Here is a 7,039-nt window from a genome sequence, read left to right on the forward strand (position 1 = left end):
ATTGTGCTTGCACACTTTACAAAAGACCAAAGCTGTTAAATTCTGAAACTCAAGTGTTTCATTCTGCTCTCAGCTTTACAGCACACAAGAACCTTGAGGAGCACTACGTTGCCCTAAATATGGCCACCACACTACTGCACCCTTTGGTCACTGGACTCTCTCTTTATTTTGGACTAGCTTTTATTTTGACTTTTGCAGTCTCTTACAAGATCTACATCTAGATTTAAGTAGTATTGAATGGAAAGTTCAAAAAGGTTTTCAGGGATGGCAGAATATTACTGCACTCCACAGACTTCTCCCTAGGGAGAAGCAATAGATTTTTTCCATTTGACAATTTTCCTCTCACACATCAGCATTACCTCTGAGTGATCCCTGAGTATTCTAGTTATCTTTGAACAGATAATTACTATTTTAAATTAACAAGTAAGTACTGCTGCAGTTGAGGGGAGGACTCATATTTAATCAATGACAGAAATAAAATCTAGAGTTTAATGGGTAACCATGGCAGTTCATGGGTGAAATGTATTGCATGTGACATATCAGAACAGAATTACTTTACCTGCAGGCTCAGGCAGTGAGACAGATATAGGTGATAGTGTATTGCCTTGTATGCAACACAGATAAGAATTCTTGAATTTGAACAGGAAGAATGAGAACAGAAAATAAGCTGTGGAGTAAAAAGTTATGGCTCAAAGCAACCTGAACTTAATAGTACATATCCATTCAATGCATAATCTTATTCCTCTGTCCTAAACAATCACCTTAAGCCTGCAAACAGGTACGTATATCTGTAGATGACTATTACGTAAGCAGAGTTTAAACAAACTTATCTTACATTAAAAAATTACTCATGGATTACATCTAATTAGATATGTCTAACACAAATGCCTCTGCCATTCTTCACCAGATAAAAGGTTTGATAGTCACTATCTGCCGCTAACACCTAACACTCCCAGGGACTTTATTTTTCCCAGTATCGCAATCATGATTCCCAAAAGGTGGAGTGGGGTCTATATGTGCTGTAAAGTTTCCCAATGTCCTTCTACATGCACATATATTTCCTTGACAGCTTTATGTAATTTTATTTACTTTACATCTCTGAAGTTTTGAATTTATTTTAGCAACACCTGTCTGAAAAGACATTGCAAATCAGCTCTTACAGATGCCATGCCAATAGATGATTGGGTTATTGCCACCACTAGCAAAGCTTAAGTGGGAAAGTATTCAGTCTTGCAATCATGCTCCGCTGGCCCTCTGACACGTATTACTCTGCAGTCACTAAACACATCTCAGTCCTTCATCAGCAAAAAGCTGCTTGTTCCATTATGCTTACAAAACAATTAAAGTACCTACCTACATGGAATTCCTATGCATGAAACAATTTGTTTAAAGCTTGGATTTGTCTCAATCAGAAAGAATCACAATGACTTAAAGTCTCATACGAAAACCAAAAAAGATGTATTGTCTGAGCAAGTTGTTCATATCTGGACCATCTAGAACAAACAATTAAGAGAGTATGAAATCAACCTGCAAAGAAGCAATTTATTTTCTTCCTAAATTATAGATCCAATGTTGAGTATATAAAATGAAGCAAGGGGTACACATATCTGGTTTTGTTATGAAAGTAATGCTAATTTTTTTAAAAAAGAAGCTTTTAACCAGGTAGAACAAATACACACTTAGATAAGTGTCCCGGTTTTTGGCTGGGATAGAGTTAATTTTGACAAGAAGCTGGGGGGGACACAGCCAGGACAGCTGACCCAAACTAACCAAAGGGTTATTCCATACCATATGTCACACTCAGTACATAAAGGGGACTGGCCGGGGAGGAGGGGTCACTGCTCAGGGACAGGCTGGGCATCAGGTTCTAGGCAGTGAGCAAATTGCATTGTGCATCACCCGCTTTGTACATTCTTTTATTAGTACTCTTGTTATTTTCCTCTTCCTTTGCTGTCCCAGTAAACTGTTCTTATCCTAACCCATGAGTTTTACCTTTCTCTTCCCATTCTCCTCCCCATCCCACTGCAGGGGTGAGGAGTGAGCGAGCGGCCATGTGGTGCTGAGCTGCCAGCTGGGGCTGAACCACAACACAAAGGCACTCACATTGCCCTCATCATCACAATACCTGAACACCTCAAAATTCCTTCTTTGCACCATTAACCCTCACTCTCTGCGGGAAGACTACGTGGGCTGCCCTTGCATGATTAGCAGATAAAGACGTACGCAAAAATAAAAGCATATACTAAAAAATGCACTTTGCAGCCTATGCAAATAAACTTGTGAGCAGTTTTCTCTAAAGAAACCTCTATAGGTGGCTGCTATGCTGGCTATATTCTGGGTGCAATACCACCAAAGCTGGCTCTGCTCAGTCAGGTCAGGCCTAGGAGCATATCACTAATGCTCATGCCAAATCAGACTAATAAATCCTGTCAGGATGACTGTACCATTTTACGAACCTTCAAGTCCCAAACCGGTACTGCTCTGTCCTGTGTTTCACACTGGCTAACACTGATCACCTCAACTCTGCCTACCCAATAGTCTGGACCAATCTGTTGGAGGATACTTTAGTGTCCTCCTGTCCCATATGCTGGAGAATCCTTCAAGTCAGGTTTCAAGAGAAGATGAAGCAAGCACATGTCTCACCTTGCCAGGCTTTGGATACAGCTAGAGTGAAGTGTTGGGATTCGCACCTGAATTTCAGAGTACAGAGAAAGCTTAACTTTGTGCAAAGTCCCACAGGGAATTGGTAGTAATGGAGATTTCTATCCATGTCTCAGATGAGCACCTTGGCTATAGGAATACCTTGTCATTCAAAGATATACCTATTGTGTTCAAACATGTATCAGGCTCACCAGTCCCTGGCTGCTTTCAGTGATTCTTTTGCAGTCTTTTTATAATCTACCTTCTGGTACAAAACAAGACTTAGCAATGTTGACAGATCATATCATAGATCCAGTGGCTGTCCCGAGATCCCTACACAGATGAAACCTAAAAAAAACCCCACTTACAATAAAATAAAAATACTTAAGTCAGTCAAAGAGTTATATAATGCCAATCAACTGGAGGGGGGAAGTAACCTATCCACAGATTAGGATCTGAGAGGAAAAAACAGAGGACATTTCTAGCAATAAAATATCCTTGAACTTGCATGAACTTGAATTATTCTGAATGAATAATCCTTTTAGATACTCCTCACTTTGGCCAGGACACAACTATCAGAATTGGAGATAGCAGGACCAAAACCCAGCGAAGGTCTGAAAGGCTCAGCTCCACATGAAGGAGATTTCCCATAGCCCAGGCCATGCAGAAGACAAAACCATTTTACAAGAACACACTTGAGAACCATATGAAATGGCTTTTATACAGGAATGATTAAATAAACTTAAGACTTCAGCTTGGCAAAAAGACAGTGGCAGGGAATAATACAGGTCTGTCAAGGCATGACTGCACATCAAGGGTGAACAGGGAACAACTCTTCCTCATCTCCCCAAACAGGAACTGGAGGCTGAGGGTGGGGAATCAAATGAAACCACAAAGTAGCAGGTTCAAAAACAAACAGAGGTCTTTCACAAGCAGCTGTGGAAGTTACAACCACAGGATGCTGCAGATGCAGAGTTTACCTAAGCTCAAAAAACCCACTGCAGGTGATCCAATACAAAAGGAAGTCCTTAGTTGTGACCAGTGGGATGGGTCAGAAGAATAAATCATAGGAATATCAGTACTTGTTTTGCCTGTTATTTTATTTTTGCCTAGGTAAAATGCAGGAGGGCAGACCAAGATTCTGATCATGCTAAGCCCTGGCACAGAAAGAGGCTATAGGATCTTTGACCCATGCTACCACTAGCTGAGCAGCAGAGTACACGGCCATAATTCAAGCATGGCTCCAAAATACAAGCAAAGGTTAGTTATTTGACAGAAACCAGCTTGAAATCAGTGAAACCAGTTCAGCATCTCCTTTTCCTCTCTTCCACGTCCAGACATAGATTCATGGTGCACTCTCCAAGGCATAAGGCAGTCTTTTCTCCTCTCCTTTGACCCAAGAAAAGACATTTATTGTACTGTGTATTGTATTACTAATACTTAATTAAAGAAATCCTTGTTATTTTCTTGCATGGGCCTTGCTCTCAACAGTTGCAGAAAACATCAGGTGTTTAGGAACACCTATACATGGATTACAATAGGCATCATAAATTCCCAGGAGCAGAACTGCACACACTAGAACCAGCAAACTGGAAGGGAAACCACTTGTACCTGCTTCATAAATCGAAAGTATCAGATGTATAACCTGAGGAAATAAGGATTTTTTTTATATGTGATACTTACCATTTGAAATCTAAACAATATTGAGTCACAGTGAGGTGAACATGTCCTTTTCCCTCTGCAATACCCACAACTTAAATTATTAGTTACCACACAGTATTACGCACAACTTCAATATGTGCAACAACCAGATACAGTAGATAAAATACATCAAGGGGCAAGACATAAAAGTTCAGGACCTATATTTTCAGATTCCAGTTCTGTGCCCTGATGCAGACTCCCTACACCACCTCAGAAAAATCACTTGCTGCCACCATGCTTCAAATTCTATACATAAAATGGAGGCAACACCACTTCATTACCACATCACAATCTTGCAATGATAAACTGGATTGTGAAATACCCACAAACTACCCGACTGAAGGTCATACAGAAGCCTTCCATTAGTAAGAGCAAGAAATGTTTTTAACTAGTGTTAAAGCATTTTATTACCCTTACAGATGGAGCACTCCTGCAGCCTTAAGTCACCAAGCGAGCTCCAGTGCGGATGCCAAGAAAAAATTGTGTTTGCCTGTTTATTCTGTGAACTAGGATGCAGTGACAGTACTGACAATCTCCCATTAAAAAAAAGAAAAAAAAATGTAATATGCATATTTTCGTACATTGAATGCCTGATGGGTTGGGATTTTTTTGGAATATGAAAGGAAGCTTGTAGGATCTTATTATTTAATAGTGCCACAGAGATTATCAGCATACCATAATATCACAAAATTTGTTCACAGCGGGTAAAATTCACACCCTGCAGTGAACCAACAAAAGACCACTTAAACCCTAATTTCAGCCTTCACGGTTGAGCCAGTGACAGATTTCTGTTAGCACTACATGGGGATATCATTCTAGACCAAAATGTTAAAAGCACTTTTGTCTTGAGGGGATTTCCTTCAAGGCATTTTTGGTTTCCCACAAAAAGAGTCAAGAGAATCCATTATAATTTCAAGTCCAAAGCGATCTCACTTATCTACACTTGTTGATTCCAGTAAACGAGATGGTGATACATCCCTCTATTTCCGTGAGTTCTAAAATCAGGAAAACATACAGAACTTGACTGTTTTGTTGAAATAAAATCGTATCACATTTTGGGTTTGTACCCAAATAGTTATAAAGGTATGCCAGGTTCCGAGAGCATGCTCATCTGTGAACCAGGAAGCGAATACCAGGACTTCGCCATTTCTGAAAGTCAGTTAAGCAATTAACAAATGTGAGAACAGAGAACAAGATTAGTATGTGAGAGAGATTCCAAGACATAAGTAGCCATGAGATGAACTGCATGCATTAAGGAAAGAAAAAAATAAGCTTGCTGATAAGGCTGTGCCTTCAAAAAATCAGTTACATGGAAAAATAGATTCCTTAAAAGAAAGGATACAAAAATTACAGACGGAAGAGTAGGACAAAGGAGGGTAAAGTCACCACCAAGTACTAGGGTTCTACTTTTCTCTCTCGTACAAACACACGCAGAAATCAAGAACGTTAAACCCGAGTCTCTGCCTGTGCCTTGCTGGGGATCTGCAGATCATCCCTGTGCCTACCGAGCTTCAGCTGGAGGAGTGGAAAGTTGGATCCGTAACAAAGATCGTTTTTCCACCGACGGTTTAATTTTAGAAAGGCGCTAAACAAAAGGCACCGTTCAAAATACCCCAAACGGGTTATTTCCCTTCCCAATTCATCAAAGTCTGCTTCCTTTTGGAGACACGACGCCGTGACACAACCAGGGCTTTATTCGGCCGCTTTAGCCGAATAAACACCTTTTCCTGCCTAAAAAAAAACAAAAAAAAAACCACCCCACACACCGATGCCATAAAAAGACAAGAAAGCAGCCCCTGCGGAAAGACCGACGGCTACCGGGGCTGCCCAGCCGCAGGTGCCAGCCCGCACGGCCGCCCGCCCTCCCGCCAGCAGACCCGGCGCCGCCCGTCCTGGGGCCCTCGGAGCTTCCAGCGGGGTCCCCCGCGGCAGGCGCCCAGCCGCGTCGCCCCTCGCAGCGGCCGGGGAGACGAGGGCGGCCGGGACGCGCAAACCCGCGCACGGCGGCATTTCCACGCGCGGTCTTCCTCCGCAGGCACCCGGTCATCCCGCCGCGGCGCCCGCCCGGACCCGCGATGGCCGTCGCGCACAGGCCCCGCGCCTCTCGCTCGCTCGCCCGCCCGGCGCTGCCCCGCCGCAGCCCGAGAACGCCGCACGCCCGGGCAGCGCCGCCGCGGGACTGAGGCGCTGGTCCCGCCCGACGGCGGCTGCGCCCTCCGCAGGGCGGCCCGACCGTGAGCGGCGCCCGCTCGCCCGCCGCACCTGTCGGGTGGTTGCGCGGTCCGGGGAGGGGAGAGCAGGCGCGGCGGCGGCAGCAGCAGACAATGGAGGAGTGAAGGACAGACACATTAACACACGGGCGCCTCTGCGGCCGCCCCCTTCGCCCGGCCGCCCCACTCCCTGAGCCTTGCGGGGGGGGAGCACGGAGAAGCTGCCACAGGGAAGCGAGAAAGCGGGCGGCAAAAGAAAAGCAAAATCCATTTCTCAACTTTAAAACTGGTGACTAGGAAGGAACAGTTTCCTTCTCTCCCGTAGCGCCGAGCTGGGAAGTCGGCGGAGGGGGACATCCGGCACACAATCCCCCCCAGCGCCTCGACCGGAATGGTTTACCCCGGGGCCGGCCCTTGACGAGGCGGGGCTGTGGGAGGAAGTCGCCATGAGGAGCGGGGCGGGGGCGTGCGCCGCTGGGCTCGCCGTG

The 7,039-nt window shown here is 44.7% G+C and overlaps 1 protein-coding gene across 2 annotated transcripts in view; it reads right to left on the reverse strand.

Moving 5' to 3' along the window:
• The window catches only part of BZW2 (basic leucine zipper and W2 domains 2), a 59,718-nt gene that overhangs the window by 52,441 nt on the left and 238 nt on the right, over positions 1-7,039 (reverse strand). The window contains exon 1 of one of the 2 annotated variants that reach the window (XM_075746068.1): positions 6,604-6,751. The exons of the other annotated variant lie outside the window; for it this stretch is intronic. The gene's annotated coding sequence lies outside the window, so the exon portion shown is untranslated. Of the gene's footprint in view, positions 1-6,603; positions 6,752-7,039 lie in introns of those variants that run through there. 2 annotated transcript variants of the gene reach the window in all.

This window comes from Balearica regulorum, chromosome 2, assembly GCF_011004875.1.
Source record: "Balearica regulorum gibbericeps isolate bBalReg1 chromosome 2, bBalReg1.pri, whole genome shotgun sequence".
Taxonomy (NCBI): Eukaryota; Metazoa; Chordata; class Aves; order Gruiformes; family Gruidae; genus Balearica; species Balearica regulorum.